Source organism: Balaenoptera musculus, chromosome 1 (assembly GCF_009873245.2).
Source record: "Balaenoptera musculus isolate JJ_BM4_2016_0621 chromosome 1, mBalMus1.pri.v3, whole genome shotgun sequence".
In the NCBI taxonomy this organism is placed as follows: Eukaryota; Metazoa; Chordata; class Mammalia; order Artiodactyla; family Balaenopteridae; genus Balaenoptera; species Balaenoptera musculus.
The window spans coordinates 75,988,363-76,011,818 of record NC_045785.1 but is presented as its reverse complement, the minus strand read 5'-3'; the positions used below and the strand labels follow the sequence as shown (position 1 = coordinate 76,011,818).

Genomic DNA, 23,456 nt, shown 5'->3' with positions numbered 1-23,456 from the left:
CCTTCTTATTGATTTCTCAGCCAAACAGCATACTTTTGCTTACTTTATCTAAACACTTACTTTTAGTATTGCTTTCTTTTATCTCTCCATTCAAATCAAAAGGGCCCCACTAAAGAAAATGCCTTTGCTTAGGAGTTCTCATCCTAGTCAACTACAAAATACCTATCTAGACTCATTCTTACAGCTATTGTTCTGCTGATTCATTAACTCTCTGGTCTGACAATGGGAAATTTCATCTACTATTAGAATAAACATTTTAGGGAGCTCAGAATACTGTATCATCTGTATAACCTGTTATCACGAGCCTTGGAATTATTCACTAAATTTCTAACACATTACTCAGGGAGTTTTAACTCTGTAAGATAGATGTTATTAAACTGAGGTCCTTGGACCAGCAGCATCTGCATCTCTCTGGAACTTGTTAGAAATGCACATTTCTGGGGCACATTCTAGGAGTAGGAAGGGGTCCCAGCAACTTGTGTTATAACAAACCCCTTCACGTGATGCCTATACATACTAAAGTTTGAGAACCACTTCTCTAAATCATTTTAGTACCACTACTTTCTTAGGTGAAAGCATTACAAATTAACTAAGTAATCAGCATTAAAACCTTGAGCAGTGGTAACAAAATGCAGGTAAGTTTTAATGTAGCATGGAAGGGATTGGGAAAAGAGGAAGAAGAGGCAGGGGATAGCTGTGGAAAACATAGTTATATCTGATGAAGGCACTGAAGTGTGAGTGTAGGGAATTTGAAGCTGTACCAAAGACCAATTTCACCTTCTAAGTTTTTCTCAGGACCAACTCTAATTGAGGATAGTGTTATAAAATGATTGAATTAATTACATTGCAAAAGATATTAATAGAAATCTGTGATAATACAGTTGTCTACCATACTGGGTTTTTCCTTGCTCAATGACCCCTCAAAAGAAAGTTCAGTTCCCAGAATAATCCAGTCTGGGAAAACGTCTTTGAGCACCACTCATCCACACAGACCAAGGAGACAGAGCATGGCCAACACTATATCTTGTTTCTTGTGAGACAGATCTGAAATCTGATGCCCCTGTGCTGATCCCTCCTCTCTTCTGGCAGGACTACCTGTTCTTGGGCCTTAGTTCCCTAGGAGTATATGTGCACTTTGTTCCAGCGGTTGGAAATTACTCCTGCCTGTCATCCCTTCTTTGATAAGAGCCTGAGTTCTACCACTTAACTTCATCTGACTACTTATGCTTCACCCTTCCTGGCCAGGTTTTCTTAATCATGTGCCCCTAAGAAACGCTTATTTAGAGTTCTTTATGCCGCCTCAATCTCTTGAATGAGGCCTTTCTATATGATGACAGACATTGGTTGTCTAGATGACAAACAATAATAACAACCTTTATGGAGTGCTTACCATGTGCAATACACTTGCAAATCACTTCGTAGGTTTTACCTGGATAGAATGTCCTGCTTGTCCTGCTATTTATCCATAATCTGCATCCATTCTTCTGGTGCCTGTCTCTCTGCCCCACACTGCCACAGGGACCCATAACATACCCTGAGTTATAAAAATAGAGGCTTATTCATAAAAGCCTATGAATTACCTGCACTGTTATCCAGAAGTTCCATAACTTTTGTATTCCCATTATTTGATTCAATGAAAGCAGTCACATTGGCTCCAAGAATGGGTATATACCGTTGTAGAATTTCTGCATAAACAGTCATTGGGCTGGGGAAGCTGTTTGTGTCTTTATTCATTTTAGCATTCACCGTGATTGGAGGCACAGAAGAATTTGCTGCCTGAGAATTTAGTGTTATAGTTAATGTTTCTGGGTTTGCTTTTGCTTGAAGAGTGTAAGTCCAAACACCCACCTAAAAATTCCATGGAAATATCAGATACCAAGCTATTTTCTGTGTGTCCATTATCTATTTCTAAAGTATAATTCTTATAAATGTAGTGTAGAATAAACAGGTTTTTGCAAATTTGTACAACATCCCACAGATGAGTGCTGTGGCAATTCAGACAGGGGACCTAGCCAAATGTCATGCATAATGTCTCTACCTGGTGTAGTCTCTGGTGGGAAATATAAATCTTGAAAGATTCCCTTCTTTTTGGCCTTTATCCTTTGGTCTCAGAGTGCACAGATTGTATAATCCTGGTTGGGCTTAATTAGGAAGGAGGCTCTAATGACTTATACACCATGTTGAAAAGACTCCCCACAATTAGTCTTCAAAGTGCTTCTTGCCCAACCTGTATTTTATCCTTTTTTTCCTTCCTCCTCATATATAAATTCTTTCTTCTTTTTCCCTCCCATCTAATTCTTAGGATTACACAGGAGTAGAAAGCACAGTCTATTTTATCATAACTTTGAAGATGATACAATTATTGGCACTCAATTAAGATTATATGTATGATATTAAACACTTTATTTTAAGCTTTTGAAAAAATTTTAAAGAGAAGAAGTCTAAAAGCTGATTGCTTACCTTGCAGTTCCTGGAATACTGAAATAGGCCATTTTGGAATCTTTGTCCACTGTAAAACTTTCCATTGATGTTCCATTGGGATCCCAGAGAGAAATAACGGGAGGCTGTTTGTCCCATGTGACAAGAAAGAATGTGTCCTTTCCCACAGTGCTATCAATTATTACAGTAGCATTCATCCAGCCATTACTGTTGAGTGTTAATCACTTACTTTCAAGCTGTTTAAATATATTTTAAAAATCAATAACTGGGGAAGAGAGTAATTTTATTCTTTTTTCTTTTTTGCATAGTTCTTAATTTCTGGCCTGAGAACAAGCTTAAATATGGCATACTACCGTAGTCTTGCAGTCTCTCTGAAAGCTGACTGGGATGTGACAGTTGTCAGTCAGAAAATGTGGAAATATAGGGCCTAAGGACAGGACAGGCTATAATAAAAACATTAGAGCAGGAGAATGGGTTTCACAATTGGAGATATGGCTTTATTATTTTTTTCTTAGTTGTCTTAGCAAACACTCCAGATTTTAGCATTAAAGGGTGTTACAACCTCAAAGAAGAATTAGCTGTAGGGCATGTGTGTGTGTGAATGTGTGTGTATGCATGCACTTGTGTGAGTGTATTTGCTCATCTTAATGGTGACTCAAAAGAAAATACTTATTGGTGCCTAGAGTATTTGAGTAGAGACATAATGAGGAGGGCCTCAAGATAAAAATGAGGACTAGCAAATAACTGAGAAAATCTTTCACTGATCTTTCCAATGTGAAATATTGAAGTAATTTTTCACATATGATAGAGTAAATAGCCCCATATGATAGAGTAAATATGTTCAAGAAGAATACAGAAATGGCAATCTATTCTTTATGTAAATTGCAGTCCTGAGAAGAAAATAAATGAAAGATAGGACCATTCTCTGAGAAGGACTCTGAAGAAGAAGTTTTTCAAAATCTTTGTGGATAGTTCTTAGGAAGAGTCAACTTTATCCAGTGACCAAGTAGGTGTTTCCTGGGAGGATGTCATTTCAGGAAAACTGGGAAGTATCACTTGTAGCTCAACTCAGTCCTAAACCCACCCTCACTTCAGTTCTGAAGGAAGAGAGTGAATTCTACCCTTCAAACATCATTGCTTTGACAAAAATCTCAGTCTTCTGTAAAGTCTTTGAGTGGGAAAATTATTATTATCAAGTTAAATCTGAATGTGAATAGCTTTTTTAGACTCCTACCAGGAAGATCTAATAAAGAAATAGAGCTTTGGCTGTATAAGAGTACTAGGAGAACATAACTGAGTAAATAGTGGGACGCAGCCTTTCCTCTGTATTCCAGTGGCCACCACCACCCAAATCCAAGTTCCCATCAACTTATGTTTGGTTATTGTAACAGGCATCTAGTTGGCCAACATCTTTTACGAAGTCCTACCCATCATATTCATGAATCTAAATTAATCTTGCAAAATTTGTTTAATTTTAAATTTTCATTATTTAAGAACTTACTACAGATAATACAAATGAGGGGAGCAGAATTTTCAACCGGCTCCTCCACTCCCTTTGAGAACTCCATGCTCAAAACTTTGAGCATCACCTTTATGCAAATATTTCCTTTCTGGCTGATTTCCCTTATTCTGCTCTTACACTTTTAACTGCCTTTTGAGAATTCCACTTAAATGTCCCACCAGCTAGTCAAAGTTACCAAGGCTCAAACACAACACAAATAATATGTTTGAAATCAGTTCTCCCTCCTCGCTTCTCAGTTTCAGTCTGTGGTATCATCATTCTTTAGTCAACCAGGTTGACAACCTCAGAAATGACCTCTATTCTCCTTCAGTTTTTACTCTATTTTCTGCCACACTAGATCTCCAGACCAATCTGTACAACAGTTTGCAGGGTATCTCCAAACCAGATCTCCAGACCAATCTGCATATATCATTTACCCCCATATCCTACAACTTCTGCACTTCTCATATTGGAGAGTAGAGGAAAATAAGTTTACTTAGGTGATCATTGGCAAGTTTTAATATAGGCAGTGATTTGATGAACTAGAAGATGGGATATAGGAGTCTTGGCATAAAGTGACATGATATAGACAGTGAGAATGGATATAGAGAGAAACAGGTTTTTGTAAAATATATTTTGAAAGAAACAGGCTGCATTGACATTATAATGGGACATGAATGGAGAAGAAACGAAGTTTTCTCAAAGTTTTTGAATCTAAGTAGTGATAGTGCTTTTGAGACACAGAAGTTGAGAAAAGGAGTTAAATTCAGAAGGGTGGATAAAATAGAAAGCCAGTGAAAAAAATGGTTGAAGAGTCAAGAGAAGAACTAGATCCATAGATACGCAATGATTATTCACTGTCTTTCTCCTGTTCAATTATTTTCCAAAATATATTCCTTCTTCCCACAAGCCAAGTTCTGAAGTGCATTTGTTGACTTTGAATCTATTCACAGGTGTGAAGTGGTGGGGCAGGGGGGGCATGGAAGTATGATATTTTTAAATGAGTTCCTAGAATAATGGGTGCTATATTATTGGACAAGTCTAACTTTGGTAGGGGAAATTTAACATTATTAAGTTTTGATGTTATTTCTAATCTAACCCCTATGGGAAAAGAAAAAGAAACAATTGTTACATATGCCAGTGCTATTTGTTCACAGTCCTTCTTTCAATTTATATATACGTACTTGATTCACATAACTAGAAAGGCTAGAAATTCACAATTTTCTTACTGTCTTTTTGATCATTTCAAAAGCTGAAAACTTCATAGTGAGTCCAGGAGTTTTAGCTCAGAAATATCATATGGTTTCATATTCCAAATGAGGAAATGAGACACGAAGAGCTTCAGAGTCTTGTTCTGGTCTTGATTTCATATTATAATTTAGTGCTACTACTTTCATTATGTGAAAATCTGATTTACATCCATGGTAAAATACGTAAGATAATCCCTGAATTACCCATCCATAAAAATTAAAGGTAATATATATTTAGAAAAACATGTAGTGGGTTAACTTTATGCATTGGTTTATTAAATGGTAAATAATATCTATTTACATTATTAAAGCATAATTTTGGACATACTTTTTTGGGTATAATTTGTTTTCTACTTTTAAGTCATTTACTATTGTATTCACACACATACACTCTAATTTCATCAGGTAATTGGGTGAATAATTTCATATTAAAGTCTTGATTTTAATTAAAAATTTACTGTAAGAGGGGATGGAAGAAGTTTTCCATGCAAATGGAAATCAAAAGAAAGCTGGAGTAGCAATACTCATATCAGACAAAATAGACTTTAAAATAAAGACTGTTATAAGAGACAAAGAAGGACACTACATAATGATCAAGGGATCAATCCAAGAAGAAGATATAACAATTGTAAATATATATGCACCCGACATAGGAGCACCTCAATATATAAGGCAAATACTACCAGCCATAAAGCGAGAAGTCAACAGTAACACAATAATAGTGGGGGACTTTAATACCCCACTTTCATCCATGGACGATCACTGAGACAGAAAATCAATAAGGAAACACAGGTCTTAAATGACACATTAGATCAGATGGACTTAATTGGTATTTATAGAGCATTCCATCCAAAAGTGGCAGATTACACATTCTTCTCAAATGCACATGGAACATTATTCAGAATTTACCACATGCTGGGCCACAAAGAAAGCCTCAGTAAATTTAAGAAAATTGAAATCATATCAAGCATCTTTTCTGACCACAACATTATGAGATTAGAAATAAACTACAAGAAAAAAAACTGAAAAAACACAAACATGTGGAGGGTAAACAGTATGCTACTAAACAACCAATGGATCACTGAAGGAATCAAGAGGAAATCAAAAAATACCTAGAGACAAATGAAAATGAAAGTACAATGATCCAAAACCCATGGGATGCAGCAAAAGCAGTTCTAAGAGGGAAGTTTATAGCAATACAATCTTACCTCAGGAAACAAGAAAAATCTCAAATAAACAACTTTAATTAACCTTACACCTAAATCAACTAGAGAAAGAAGAAAAAACAAAACCTAAAGTTAGTAGAAGGAAAGAGATCATAAACATCAGAAAAGAAATAGAGACAAAGAAAACAATAGCAAAGATCAATGAAACTAAAAGCTTGTTCTTTGGAAAGATAAACAAAATTGATAAACATTTAGCCAGATTCATGAAGAAAAAAAGGGAGAGGAATCAAATCAATGAAACTAGAAATGAAGAAGAAGTTACAGCTAACACCACAGAAATACAAAGGATCATAGGAGCCTACTAGAGGCAACTGTATGCCAGTAAAATGGACAGCTGGAAGAAATGGACAAATTCTTAGAAAGGTACAATCTCCCAAGACTGAACCAGGAAGAAATAGAAAATATGAAAAGACCAATCACAAGCACTGAAATTGAAACTGTGATTAAAAAACTCCCAACAAACAAAAGTCCAGGACCTGACAGCTTTACAGGTGAATTCTATTAAACATTTAGAGAAGAGCTAACTCCTATCCTTCTCAAACTGTTCCAGAAAGTTTCAGAGGAAGGAAAACTCCCAAACTCATTGTATGAGGCCACCATCACCCTGATACCATACCGAGACAAAGATACCACAAAAAAGAAAATTACAGGCCAATATTACTGATGAACATAGACACAAAAATCCTCAACAAAATACTAGCAAACCAAATCCAACAATACATTAAAAGGATCATACACCATGATCAAGTGGGATTTATCCCAGGGATGCAAAGATTTTTCAATATATGCAAATCAATGAGTGTGATACACCACATCAATAAACTGCAGAATAAAAACCATATGATCATCTCCATAGATGCAGAAGAAGGTTTTGACAAAATTCAGCACTCATTTATGATAAAAACTCTCCAGAAAGTGGACACAGAGGGAACCTCCCTTAACATAATAAAGGCCATATACGACAAACCCACTGCAAACATCACTCTCAATGGTGAAAAACTGAAAGCATTTCCTCAAGATCAGAAACAAGACAAGGATGTCCACTTTTGCCACTTTTATTCAACACAGTTTTGGAAAACAAACTTATGGTTACCAAAGGGAAAAGGTGGGGGAGGGATAAATTAGCAGGTTGGGATTAACATACACACACTACAATATACAAAACAGATGATAAACAACGACCTACTGTATAGCACAGGAAACTCAGTATTCTGTAATAACGTATATGGGAAAAGAATCTGAAAAAGAGAATTATACATGTATGTATAATTGAATCATTTTGCTGTACACCTAAAACTGACACAACATTGTAAATCAACTCTACTCCAATATAAAATAAAAATGTTTAAAAAAATCAAAAACAATATGTGAAACAAGCTTTATCTTGATTCAAACTATTCCAGAAGGTAAATCTAAGAAAAAAGTTATAAAACCTATTTTTAAAAGCCAATTTAATACAGTAATTGATACTCATAATGTTATTACTAAATCATCCTGACAGTTTAAAATATGTATCCTCTACTACATTTAAGAAGTAGAATTTGCAAATGCTATTTATTTTCAAATTGGCTTTTAATGTTACCAAATATATATTTGCTTTTTAAATACTTGGTCGTACAAACGCCCATAATTTTTAAAGTGCTTTTATGGCCATCGTAATTTATTTTGTCTCAAGTAACCCCCAAAGTAGTCATTTTTGTGGTCTTGTCTCCATTGCTTACCATTTTTCCATCTCCTCATTGTCAGCTCTTGTCAGGATATCTCAATATAGCAGCTCTTTAACCTTTCTAATTTTCTGATTCTGACCAACACTGGTTGGAAAATCTGGAGGCCAACATTGATAGAACTGTATCTTTTGAAAAAGTGAATAATTCCCCTCAAGGGCTGGGAAGTCTGTGAATTTTAATACATGGAATTATAACATCTTTCTAGTATTCTATGATTATTTGATGCATTTCAGCCAAAAGTTTCCACAATTAAACTCCAATAAAGATGTTTAAAAAAAAGATATTTAGACTCCAGGAGATAAAATTTGTACATAAAATCAAAAAAAAAAGAAGCAGCAGCATTCACATATACACACTACCAAATGTAAAATAGATAACTAGTGAGAAGCAGCTGCATAGCACAGGGAGATCAGCTAGGTGATTTGGGACCACCTAGAGGGGTGGGATAGGGAGGGTGGGAGGGAGATGCAAGAGGGAGGGAATATGGGGATATATGTATACTTATAGCTGATTCACTTTGTTATACAGCAGAAACTAACACACCATTGTAAAGCAATTACACTTTAATAAAGATGTGAAAAAAAAATTGAGGTGAAAGAAATACTTTTCCAGATTAAAAAAAAAAAGCCATTGAAAACATGCAGTCCATTTTCATCACACGACTGTATATCTAAGATAACAGCTACCAAAGTAAATGTTTACCTAGAAATTTCATTTCTATTTAGATCTATACAGCCTCAGCTTCTGTTAATCTTGTCCCCCTCCTACCCCAGTCTCATGGATTTCCCACTGTCTTTCAACGTGCCTTGCATTGTCATCCCAACATGATTTTTTTTTTTACTCATGAATTGATCTTCTTCTCTCATCCCTTTTTCCTCCAGTAAACTTCTCTCCAACATCTTGTTCAAGGCCAAGCTCAAAAGTCACCTCATCTCTCATGCCTTCTTTCCCTGACTCTATTCAACCCTGGGAGAATTAATGGCTCCCTCTGCTCACATAGTGCTTGACTCCTATGTATGTCTCCTGTTATGGAAGAATGTTATCTGATTACTAGTTTTATTTGTCTCTCCAGCCAATAGGACTGTGAGCACCTTGAGATCAGGTCTGGTTTAACTCTGGTCCCAGGCTCCTAGCACAGCACCTGCACAGCAGGAGCTTAAGAGAAGTTGTCCAATTGTCAGCCTTTACATTTATGTATTGTTATCAAAGGACTAGAATGTATGTCATATTTTACCTGTTACATTGCTCATCTCTATGACTGCTTGATCGGCATGTGGTCCCAGAGCAATAAAATGAATGATGGCCTCACTTTGTTTCACTTTGTCCGTGCAATTTCTTACATTTTTGTCCTCTCCGGCAGCCACCAGTATTATTTCAGATCCATCTATTTGGGGATATATTTCTCTCATTACCTACAAATATAATTCAGACTATTAATTATCAGGTACCCCTAAATCAAATGAACTCATGGGGAACTGGAAAAAAATTTAGAGGAAATAAACAAAACTGCAGAATAGATGAGAAAAGCTCTGCTTTAAAATAATAGAGTCTATAATCAACCTCTCGGGGAATTACACGACTTTTAATTTTCTGTCCACCTGCCACAGGGAATGTTTGCTCAAATGTGGCAAGAGAGTTGTGGACAATCTTCCCATTTAAATGACAATGACAATTCAGCCTAGGGAACTCAGATCAACCAGACATCAAAAATAGAATCTGGGTAGGTGGCATTGAATACCTATCTGCTTTCTTTGACTAAACTATCCTCTGAAAAATTCTTTGGTACATAAAGTCAGTTGCATATATAGCTAAATGGATTAAATATCAACCACAATATAAAAAGTCAATGCATAACCTTTTAGAAAAAAATTGTAAGTAATTCACAAATTTCAAATTAGAAAACCCTCAGTAGCTCTTAAATAAAAGATATGGAAACTTCTAAGCATCTTGAGGTTAGGTATTTGTTAAATAATTTCTGTTTTACCTCCCAAAGTAATTAGCACAGAGTTGTTGCACATAGACGGTGGTCAAAGAATACACTAATTATATTTATTGAGTTCTTTATGTGGTTTGAACCCCTTTCCTACATCAAACTCCTTAACTAAAGTGTGAAAATTCAGATTTTTTAATATCATATATCTGACACATAAAATATAGAGAACTTAGCCCAATATAGCAACTGTATTTTGACTTCTCTGACAATTTTAATTAGTAGTGACTTCTTGGCACACTATTTTAAGAAACTGAGTTCAAACCAAGAGGAAGAAAAATGCCATGATGGATTAGCAGGGGTTTTTATGGGCATAGAATGAAAGAGTAGAGGTATATATAAAATTGCAAAAGAGGGCTTTTTGTAGAAATGAATGTAGAAATTCATTATAGACCTAGTGTCAGGGAATGATGTAACCACCTTTATTATGGGTTTTTTTTTTTTGGCATATTTTGAGACTAGGAATGCCTCTTGTATATATTGCAAAATGTAGGAAATTATTTATACATTTACAGCATTTATACAGCATTTTCATCACACTTCCCCTATACATTTGAGTGCAAAATGAAGATCTAAAGGTGGAGTTCTCTCTGCTTCACCTCTCCCTTTCTTGGATTAGTCTATTCACTGAGCACTCACAATGTATCAGTTGCTGTCCTGGGGATTCAGCAGGAACTACATGGTTTCTGCATTCATGGAAAGAATTGAATTCAATTAAAAATATTTATTGAGTCTTGGGTCAGTGACTGGCAAGGTATAGAGATGAGCAACAAAGTCACAACTAATATATATGCCAGAATATTCTACAGTTCAGGAGTAATAACAAACTATTACACCACTACCATTTACTGTACCTTTGCTGTGTATTAAATGTTTTATACATTGTCATTTAACCTAAGTTCAAGCTCCCAACCTGTTTCCGTGCTATGACTCTTGCTCCCTGTAATCTTCCAGAGTCATCATCTTCATAAACCAGCGCAACTAGAGTCATCTTCCTAAAGCATAAATTGATCACATTTCTCTGATGCTTAAAACCCTTCAGTAGTTTTCTGTTGTACTTAAAATAAAATCCAAAACTCCTATCATAGGTTTTGAAATTTTGAAAGAGGTAGCCCTTGTCTAGCTTGCAAACGACATTTCATATTCCCTCATTTACCAAACTTCAGAATCACTGAATTCTCTCATTTATTAGAATAATTCACTTCTTTTCTACCCCTTCCCATGAGACTTTTGCACTTTCCTTTCTTCTTTGACAACTGGCTCTTTCTCATCCTTCTAGTCTTAGCTCAAATATGACCATCAGAGAGGCTTCTCTACCTAAAGTAGGTAGTTCCACTCTTTTTCCCAGTACCTCTTTATCACATTATCTTGTTTGGTTCCTTCACAACACTTTCTCCACAATCTGTAATTGCATTTCTTTAAAAATTTTTTCTTATTTATTCATTATCTGTTCCCCACTGAAATAGCATCGTCCACCAGAACAGAGAATTTATTATATCCCAGTGTCTTGTACACTTGGCCTGGCACATAACAGGCAGACAAAAACATATGCTGAATAGATAAAAACATGAACAATCCTATGTGCTAACTTTCATTATCCCCTTTACTGATGAAGTAATTGAGGACTAGGAAGATAAAGAATTGTGCTTAAGATTGCAAAACCAGGAAGTGACAATTGGGGTTTGAACCCAGGACTTCATGTTAGAAATCTACACTAAAATGCCACACAATTCATAAAAGAGGGAAATTAAATAGAGCTGGGAGTAGCAGGAAAAGTTACATTAAGGAGCAAGGATTTTGAAGAATTGGTAGAATTTTAACATGCAAAGATAGGAAAGAAGGAAGCACTTTAGGCAGAGGAATTACGTGGGCAAAGGTATGGAGGCTTGGAGAACAATGTGTGCAGTAAATTGGTTGGAGCATAGAGCATTGGAAAGGGAGAACTGAGAAAAAAGGCTGGCAAGAGAGGTGAGGGCAAGTTTATCGGAGGATGAGAAGCTTTTAAATAACGTCAGACTGAGGGATTCAGACTTAATTTTACAGACTGTGAGGGAACAGGATTTCTAAGCAGGAAAATGACACAATTGATATTAATCGTGAGCTCAAGATGAGCATTGGGATAAAAATAAGATTCATAATGATAAGTTATTATGAATTATATATTTGCTATGTAATATAATATTGTTCTAAGTATGAACATGTATCATTTCACTTGTCTTACAATAAACCTATGAGATAGGCATTCTTATTTTCCTATATTTTATAGATAAGGCATTGAAAGTCCAAAGAGACTGAAAATTTTGCCTATATCACATGACTAATATGTAATAGAGCCAGTACTGTGATCTCAAAACTCATGTTCTGACCAGTATTCTTTACCCTAAATGTAAGTAATAGTGCCTGCTACATCTGCTTTAACAGATTAACATCAGTTTGCCCTAACAGAATGTCACAGAAACTAAAATGAGGATTGGCCCAAAATGGAATCATACCATAAACTTGTTTATTGCTCTAAAAATTGGTGACTGTTGCTGCATTAGCATATTCATTTATTTAAGAAACATTTATTGAGCACTGAATTTTGCATGATAACAAGACAAAATTGCAAAAGTGGGACTTTACAGACGCTTATTCATCCATCAATTTATTCATATTAACTGATTCATTAAGAAAATTAATTGAACTTCTTTCTATATGCTTAGGACTGTGCTTCTTAGAATTAATTATGTTATAATTAGGCAGAAATATGTATAGTAGAAATTAACACAGAAATATCCTTAAAAATTAAGAAAGCCAAACTTTTTTTTTTGCTGAACAATTGTTTTTGCTGAACAATTTTCACCTGAAATGCAGATTCAGTTCCAGAGCAGATGGATGTTCCTCCTGAAGCTTCTGTAGGTAAGCTCTCCAAGAGCTTTCTTCTTTCATTGTTGCTTATTATTTGGATTAGCTTACTTTTGATGTGGGAAGTACTATCAAAGTCAACTATCCCCACCCAGGATCCATTTTCAATGGTCTGCAGCAGGAAATGTTTGGCTGCTTGGTTCATTCGATTTAGGCGATTAGAACCCTGAATAAAAAAGGATAAGGAAAACAACCAAGTGGTTTTTGACTGGCAAATGATAACAGATAACATACAATGTGTGTTCGTAAGAACTTTCGATGAACAATAATTAGCGTTTTTAAGTAAAGCAATCATAAATTTGTTGAGTTGTTAAAACTGAAAAATATAGTTATATGTATTATGAGACATATGATAGTATGGAAAAGAGCACACACTTTTAACTAGAGCTGATTTTGGGCTATAAACTGCACAAATAAGAGCTGAAGGGTAAGGTGGGGTTTGGGTTGAAATCAAAACTTAGAGACTGTAATTATTCTTTAAGGCCTCTGTACCAGTTGTCTCAAAATGAAACCACTCCCCAGAGCTGGCAGAATCAATCCGGACTGTAGTGGATGGACTCTGATTAGTGAGTGAAATCTCCCCATCCACTGGGGACTAGACTTCCTAAAGGGTGAGACTTACCAGACGTGCAGCTGAATCCTGAGAGGTCAAATCCCTACCTCTGCCCATTCCTCTTTACCTCTCCCCACCACTTTTCCACCAATGGATTGGTTGGAATTGGCTCTTCGGTAACCCATCAGGGCTCTCATCTCTCTTCCTAGGCCATTGAAGCCAATCCCCTTTACACACTTTTCTTCTAGCCTCATCACTGCTCTGATCTGTGGTATCTCCTCCCAACACTTGCCCAAATTTCCCCATGAAACTTACCTTCATGTTTTCAGACTTATCAAGAACTAAGCACACAGTTCTTTCACTGATCCTCAGCAATGAGAAGACGGGCGGAGGAGGTGGTGCCACCATAGGCACAGTGTCTTTAAAATCCTCAGAATTGCTGATCACCTCCCACGTGCTTCTGAAATTGCACATTTTATTTTGTAGGCTTGGAGCTTCTCAGTTATGGTTTTTTTCATTACAGAATTCAATGATCTAAAAGTTTAATATGATGAAAAAAGTTTTATATACAATGCATTTAAAGATATAAGTACATACCTGACAAAAATTAAGATCTGTTCTGCAAATTTTTTGTTTGTTGAATGAAATATGATTCATTGAGGAGTCAATATCATAGCAATGTAGATTTTCAATAACAATGATAGTAATAATAATAGTAATAATAATAAATAACACTAGTTAAGTGCTTTACTATGTAGCAGCCAATGTTCAAAGAACTCTATATTAATACATCTAGTCCCTCAGGTCACTTGCACAGATATTTTATAAACATGATGACAGGCCCTTTGATTGTAAATATACAATCTAAAGTAATGATTGGTATACTTATAGAATCAATACCTTGCATAAACATTATGGATGTCTTTTCAGTTTGATATTTATCAGGGAAGAACTGACAATCTTTTTCATACAGTTTTGTCTTAGAATCAGTTTTGCATCTATTAGTTACACAGCTGTTTTCTTTACACTTATAAACTCTATTTATACCAGTAATATCTGTAGAACACCTGAAAATATGACAGTTAGTCTTTGAAGCAACCTAACCATTAACAGTTTTTGAAAATCTTAAGTGTTTCTATCCACAATGATCCTTATATAAAGGTTTTTATTCTGATTTGTGTACTATACACATAATATTCTGACAGCAAAGTTTAAGGGTTTCTACCAGAGCAGTTATCTATTTTTCAAGAAGTTTTCAATGGGATCTACGGATATGTACAATGACTGAGTTTTCTGCTTATATTAAAGCTGCTGCTGTCTTGCATAGACTCAAATGGCTGGAGGTAGTCCTTTTTCAAACATTTCTCCTGGTGGCTTTGAGACAGTAAATGGACTGTAGGCGTCTGGAGGAGAGAACTTGCAAACCCATTTACTCTCAATATCACCTTAGCTTAAAGATAGATTTGTCCTTAGAGAAGTTACCCCTCTAGAGAATGGGTGTGTCACAACCACAGGTGTTGTGATTATTGAGGAACATTGCTATTCAAAAGAATTTGTGGCTGGAAACAAAGAGTGAGGTGTTGCCAAGGTCAGCAGATCATAGAGTAAAAAATGGTGGGAGCATTGTAGACGTATGCTTTATTGTATGAAATTGGCCACAGGTGGCAGTGATTACAATACATATGCTGGGATGCAAATATATCCAGTTTTTAAAATGTGTTTCCAGTTCAAATTCAGGAAGTGATAACTAGATTTCATTCAATCATTTAGGGAGTTTCCTAAACATGTCTATATTTCTCTTGCCCCCAAGCTCAGGGAACATATGGTGCTATCTATATTAAGAACCATGATGAATATTCTGTAGCAGAGACTAGGCATTTAGGGGGAAAATGATGTAAACAAAGGTAATCAATGTAATATTCTTTAAAATAGGTGTCCTGAAACTGATGCGATGGGGGCCTTCCTTGAAATCATGTATCTTTCAGCTTGTACATTTGTGACTAGTCCTCAGCCCCAGTAGGGCTTCTAACATTGATGGCACCTAATTTTAAACCAATCCTCAAACTATTCTGCTATCTTCATCTCAGAACCCAGAGGATTGCCTATTAACTGTGATATTAGATTGGTATTTCAAAGTGAACCTTAAATCCCAAGAAATTCCTGTTTGGTTCTTTGAAACTGGTTGATTTCCTACTCAGCCTGCCTTTGCCACTTCTTCTTACCCATTTTCCCCCATTTTTTTCTAATGTAAGTAATTTTGATCTCCTAGCATGTAATACAAACCTTTACACAGAGCACAAACTTCAGTGCAAATGAATTCTGGCAGCTGTGGTAGAGGGGTGAAAAATATGTCAACTTGGCTACCAAATGTTCTTGAAGTTATGTATATTTTACATGGACAACCAGCTACTTTAAGATACATTTTTCGAACAAAACAGAAAAGCACTGTTTTGTGATATAGCATCTGTTACCTGCATTGGCACAAAAGTGAATAAATGGCTTTTGAAAGAAATCAACTAAGGAAAACAAGAAGTTACAGCCTGAAGTAATTTAAGACAATTTAAATAGTCATGCCTTGTTGCTTCAATTTTCTTTGACTTAGCGCTGTAGAAAGGCTCATCATCATTGTACTCATCAAACACTCCCCAGAGGAGATGGGCCCACTCATGGACGCACACTCTACCTGTGGGAAAATATTTCAAATACATGATCATAATTCAAGTGACCAAATTTATCTCAAATATTTTTAAAGGCCTTTTTTTCCTATTACAATTATTTGGATTTTAATGACTGCCATTGTTTATAATTTCTTTGTATTACATGACATTACAGTATACTATAAAGTGTATTTTTTATTCCACAGCATGTTAAATCAAGAAAACATTTCTAGAGCATTTTCTATGGCCCAAATACACTGGGCTTTGGGTACCTGTAGCTATATAGTAGGGGAGACTGACATAAATAACATAATTAGACTGCGAGCCTCCTTCAGTTCAGGAAATGTAATATTTTTCTTTGTATCATTCATCCTTCCATACATCCACCCAATTTTTCAATTATTATCTTATTCATTCAACATTTATTGCCTCTTCTCAGCTGTGTATCCTTGGACAAGTTTCTTAACCTCTCTATGCCTCAATTTCATATCTGTAAAATGCATTCTCATTGGGGACGAAATTATCTCCAAAGTGGCAAAAATTGGTACCTGGGGTTAATAAATCTTAGGAATTACAATGGTGTGTGTATCTCTTAAGCTCAATACCTGGCAACATATGTAGATATACAGTACATGCGAGGTATTAAAATGTCACGGGAGGCATTCAGAAAAAAAAGTCTAAAAAGGCTCCTCCAGTGGGCAATAATGAAAAAAAGATTGAGAAACACTGCTATAAAACATAAAAATTGTGGTGATGTTGAAATGAATTGACTCATTAAAAGTGCTTAGCATATAGGTAGCATTCATTATATAACAATTATTTCTATTATTAATTATATATATTTAGCACTGTACTATGTACCTGAAAATATAAAGATGAGTAATATATTGTCCTTGACTTGGAGCTGCTTAGAGACAAAGGGATATAATTAGAACTTTTTTTCCAAAGAATTCAGGGTGAATGGAAGGATATAGATAAATCAACAGATTGAGTTGCAGGAAGAAGCAATAAGGGGAAATATAAGGGGGAGTTTTTGCTTTAGCAATAATGAGTAAAAACTTTTGAGGAAATGAAGATGCAGAGAGATAGGAAATAGAGTCTGTTCTGTTACAAGATATGTTTATGTAAAACAGATTAGCTCATGTGAGATCTGAAAATAGGAGGAAAATGTAAGTATTATGCAGATTTTATGTTTTGTCTCTTAGTCTTTGTTACTCAAAATGTAGTCCTTGTGGACCACACCAAGATCCCCTGGAAGCTTGTTAGATGTGAAATATCTCAGGCTCACTCCAGACCTAGAGAATCAAAATCTGTATATTAACAAGATCCCTCCATTGTTCCTATACACATTCAATTTTAGAGATACTGGTTTAAGTTTCCTAGGCAACGGTTACCAGAATATTGGGAGTAGAATTATAACCTTTGGTATGGAAGAAAAAGTCCTCATATCAACTACTGTAATAGGAATTTAATGGATTATAAGAAAATGTAAAGCTGCCTGCACTTGCAGCTCTCTTCTCATAGAGTTCTACTCTCAGACTTGTTTCATTCTCAGCTGATAATAGGTTGCCCTACTTCCCAAGCCCGTTTTAAAAGCAGTGCCTTTGGCTTAGAATTCCTTCCATTCCCATCTACATTTTCTAAGTTTCCACCAGCCATTTTTACTTTTTAAAAAGCATTTCAACTTTATATGAGTGCATGTTGATATCTGTTGTGGCAGCAAAACTTAGAGGTTGCCTGCGTGGCCCAAATCATCTCTCTAGGTACTATTGTTATTTTTGTAATTGTTATTATTATAAATTGAATAGGTTTTGAGGAATCTTTTTCTAATCTTATTTTTCCAGAAACCTGTTGTTTTAGGGTATAATTTGGCAGAATGTGTGATTTTTTTCTTATGAACACGTATCTCATTATGGGAAAAACATCTGACTGGGAGGAAGAGAGGAATCAAAAATGGGAAACAGCTGAAGTGGGGGGACTGAGAAAAGAACAAGAGCTCAGTCCTCAATGGGGACATTGCCTTTAACGACTAGAGAATAATTGGCTTTAAGGATTGGAGAAAATAATATCTTCTAACAAGTGGAGATGGGGGGAATGAAGGTAGACATGAGTTTGGAAGCAGAGAGAAGTAGGGGCTCTGTTTTCCCAATAAAGGTTCCTCTGTTGTTTGTTGGGATTGAAAAGAGTAGCTAGAGATCTTGAGAAAAGTGGTAGAAGCTTTAGAACAGCTTCTATGCAGAATAAGAAGGGAGCTGAGAGAGGTAAGTTCAAACATTATTGAGTAGCTTTGAGGGCTTCAATGAACTTTGAAAGCATATTTTTTTAAAGATACCAATTAGTTTTACAATTTTGTTTCACAATCTTGGAAATATATTAATAGGGGCCAAAAGAAACTGGCTAGAAATTCAGTTCAACCGGCAAGTTGAGTAAAACATAAGGATAAGAGTGCTAAGGGAGTTGAGCTATTTATACTTGTAGCTGACATGACTGACTTCATTGGACAAGCCAGGTAGAAAAGAAAGTATATCTAGAAGGGCACAAAGGATTAGAGGTGCCAAGTACAACAAACATAGTCAGACCAAAGTATGGGGGAGAGATAAGATTGGGATGGGACAGGATGATGGAGCTTTCAAGATTGGGTCCAGGCAATGTTGAGGACCATGACTAGCTGATTGTTTGACAGAGATAAGAGACTTAATGAATGTTCACTGAAGGGGCAGTGGAAGAGGAAGAAGTGGTTCTGGGCTGTACGGATTCAGGAGGGCTTTCATTGAGTAGTGACATGTGGGTTGGGCCCTCCTTTGACAATGATTTTCATTTTTACCTGAAAAATAATGTGCTTTAATTCATTTGAAATAATAATCTTAACTTCTTAGATTGAACTAGATGAAATTGCCATGTTTATAGGTAAAAATGATCACTTATGGACAAGTTCATCTGGTTCAAAGAATGTGTTGAATAATAGTATCAGCAACTAACAGCCTGTGAGCGTTTTCTATTGGCCAGGAACTGTCATCTTGGCCCTTTTCAGCTTGCCACGCATCTGCCTTCCATGGAGGTGGCATGAGATTGATTAATATCCAGTAGTGGAGAACTGAAAAATTAAAATCTAAAAAAGTGTTCCTAAAGCAAAACATTTACTGTGGCCATCCCATGTTCAAATTTCTGTAGAGACCATACTGAGTACAATTACAAGGATGATCTAGTTTAATATTCCCAACATTTCTGTAAGATAGGATCTCCTCTATTCACCATTTTTTTAGGAAATAAGCACAGAGAGGCTGAGTCGCTTGTCCAAGGTCACCCATAGCTGTAGGGGAGTCAGGATTTGACCCTAGGGACTCTGGCTCCAAGGCTTGTGCACTGAATATGGATATAAAGCTGTATGTTGGAATCATGGCAAAATATTTGTTTTAACCAAAATTCCTACCTGATGGTCCAAATTCATTTTGTTTTTTTCCAAGTACAAAGTCGGGGGTGAAGTGAATGTATTCTCCTTTTTCTTCACAGGCAGTGAACTGCTTGGTATATATCTCATCTCTACCTGGGAGGGTAGGTGGTGTGACTAAAACATCAACCTGAGAACATTTAAAAAGATTTCTAAAACATAGGAATAGAAATGATAATATTTGTCTAAAAAACCCTGAAATGAGTAATTTAGGTCAAAATTGAGAAGCAGTAGAGAAAATATTTTTAAGAGAAGATTTTTGACTCTTACATGTTTGTAGCTTTCATGTTTTGGCCTCTTGTATTGACTTTTGTTCTTCCAGTTCTCTGGAATTAATATTGATACATTTTTGAAAAAAACCTTTTTTCTGTGGCTTCATGCAGATAAGTAGAAGCTGTAGTCACCATGTCCTATTATTATAGGAAAAAAAGAGAAGTGAGGATGGCCAAGGGAGAGTAGACTAAATGAACAGGCATTCATCACAAGCAATTCTCACTTTCAGTCATTAATACAAAAAAGCAACTGACTGGTGAGTAGGGTTTCTGATTCAGAATTTGAAATCTGTTACCTGTCAGTCCAAAATTGTAGCTTAATTCTTCACATTTAACAGCTTTCAGTGTTCTATAATCCTACATCAAAAGTCAAATACTTATGTTTGGCATTACAAGGAATTGCTTAATATGATATATGGCATGGATTTTGGAAGCATCTAAACTTGGTTGCAATACTAGCTTAATACTCTGGCTTAAACCTTGGCTGGTTTATATGACTGCTTTGAATCTCAGTCTCATTATCTCTTTTTTTTTAAAATTTAATTTTATTTATTTATTTTTGGTTTTGGCTGTGTTGTGTCTTCGTTTCTGTGCGAGGGCTTTCTCTAGTTGAGGCGAGCGGGGGCCACTCTTCATCGCGGTGCGCGGGCCTCTCACTACCGCGGCCTCTCGTTGCGGAGCACAGGCTCCAGATGCGCAGGCTCAGTAGTTTTGGCTCACGGGCCCAGTTGCTCCGCGGCATGTGGGATCTTCCCAGACTAGGGCTCGAACCCGTGTCCCCTTCACTGGCAGGCGGATTCTCAACCACTGCACCACCAGGGAAGCCCTCATTATCTCTTTAATATACTATTACAACCTATCTTTAAGGTTGCCACAAACATGAAATGAGTTATAAAGTACATATAGGCAGTCATAAAACTCATTGATATCATTACTATTATAATTCCTAGTAGGGAACAGCCTTAGCTGATGCAAGCTGAGGAAAACAGTTTATGGCGATGGCCCATAGAAGAGATTTTCACTATATTCCCACCTCCCAGCAGAGGCAGCTGGGTTGGGAGCACAGCGAGTGGAGTAGTGGAAAAATTCATAGGAGAGGCAGAGCTTTTTGATCATAGGCAGAGCTTCTTGCTCTGCCATCAAGCTGAAAATAATATCACCTTATATTGTTTAGTATCCCAAACCCAAAAATGTTATGATTAATGAGAGAAATTGTTCCTCCTTATTATCTAGTGGAGGAAACAGCTAGATGAAACGTTCATTGGTAATCTATTCTGCATGATCAAATGCACTGAATAATTGAGGAATACTGGGTGCTGTATGACGATGTCAACCTCTTCATGTCGCTGGCAGCACCACAGTCTACGGTATTTTTTATGTTGAAGTAGATCCTCCTCAATTCTTCCTGACCTAAGACCACAGTAGATCTATTCTTCAAGATTTCCAAGGGATCCTTTCCTTTTCTCTGGAAGTTGCTCTAGTGTGCTCTTGATGTATTGAAGAGACCATCAAACTGATTGGGCTCAGGGCAGGGATCAGCCAGAAGCCAGAGTGCAGAGGACTGGCTGTTGGTAGGAAAGGGACTTTAGAGAGCTCCCAAAATAGGCTGGAGGTTACTTCTCAGTTGATGATAATTATATTTTTCCAAGTGTTCAGGCCAAAACCCCTGAAGTTTTCTGTGATTCCTACTTTCCCTCCACCCCTCCTCTACCCCACACATCTAAACTATCAGCACATTTCTCAGAGATACTCTGAGAATATGTCCAGAATCACACCACAGTAATGATCTCTACCACAATATCCCTGTTCCTAGTCACCATCAGTTCTCATCTGCAGCAGCTTCCTACCCAGTGTCCCTCTATACCTCTGTGCTGCAACAGAGCTTATACAGGATGAAGGACAAGTGGAAGCCCTGTACAGAGTTTCCTCAACACTGCCATCAGAATGATCTCAGAATAAGCAGAAGAGAGCACACCTCGCCTCTGCTCAGATCCTTCTATGGGTTTCATCTCACTCAAAGTAAAAGCCCAAATCTTTCCGATGGTCTGGGCCCTGCTCCCTCTCCAACTTCAGCTCTCCCCAGCCTTCCTCCTACTCATTCACAGCTGTTTCCTTGCTCACATCAAGCATGCTGTCACCTCCATGCTGCTGTGCCTACTGTCCCCTCCCCAGGTTTTCAGTGGGCTCTTCCCTCACTCATCTCAGGCCTCTGCTCAGATGTCACATAAACAGTGAGAACTTCCCTGACTACCCTGCATGAAACAGTAACCCACATTTTCTCCCTACCCCAGTCCCACCAACACTGCCTATCCCCCTTTGCTGATTTATTTCACTGCATAGCAACTTACTACCGTTGGCCTGCTCTACGTTGACATGTTTTTATTATCTATATCATCTGAAAAGGATATATACTGCAGAAGATCAGGAGCTTTAAAAAAATTCACTGCTCTCTCTCCTGGCATGCCATAAGCAAGCATTCAATAAATAATTGTTTAAGGAACAGACGAGTCCAATTGCTAATTTACAGATGGAAAAACGGAGGATCAGGGAGGCCCCATGCCTTGTCTTTGGTCTTATGGTGAGACAGGGTAGAACGCTGTATAGAACCTTCAATTCCCACTGCCCATTCCAGCATTGTCTTCCCTGTACCATGCTGCTTTTAAACTTCCTGGAGTACTAAGAAGTTTCCATTGCAATTATTAACTACTAACTTTTTTCTTCTCTACAATTCAAACAAGAGAAATTCCATTTCTTCCTTACCTTTATCTGTTCAGTTAGTGTTTAATGTTCTGGCACAGCAGGGTCTATAGCAATGACAATGCCCTCATAGCCATTGTTATTCAGCCAAACAAGGGGAGTATTGGACCCCTGCAGCAACTATAGGACTGAGAGGAAGACAAAACTTCTGAAAAACCCCATTGTTCCTCTTGAGTTGGTCCTGATCCCAACTTTGGTTTGTTCAAGAGGCTTTTCTTTCTCACCCTGTCCAGTTCCCTCTCTTTCTCTCTTTGTTTCTCTCTGTCTCTCTCTCTCTTTTTAGGAGTATATATGTATATATTTTATCAGTGTTGGCTGATTATGGGATATTAACTGTATAAAGGTCAGTGTTTGGAAAGTGGGAATGTACTTGGCTTCTGGGTACACAGTTGTTTTATTGTATGTTATTGTAAAAGTGATCAAGAAGCCTACTAGAAATCAGATCTTTTTATAAAATACTTTGCACATTTTCTTCTTGGGATACATTTTCTATACTTTATACTTGTTAATTTTTTAAGTGTAGACAAATGCTTATTACTTTCTGTAGCAAGTTATGTGAAAATTAATAAAATTTGTAATAAAGTTGATAGAAACAGAAATGATGGTGGTGTTTCTCAATTTTAGAAGTGGTTTTAATTAATTTATTAATTAATTTATTTATTTATGGCTGTGTTGGGTCTTCATTTCTGTGCGAGGGCTTTCTCTAGTTGCGGCAAGTGGGGGCCACTCTTC

The 23,456-nt window shown here is 36.6% G+C and overlaps 1 pseudogene; it reads right to left on the bottom strand.

The window, feature by feature from the left end:
* LOC118899152 overlaps positions 1–22,886 on the bottom strand; it is a 50,426-nt pseudogene extending 27,540 nt beyond the window's left edge.
* Positions 22,887–23,456: the final 570 nt, after the last annotated feature.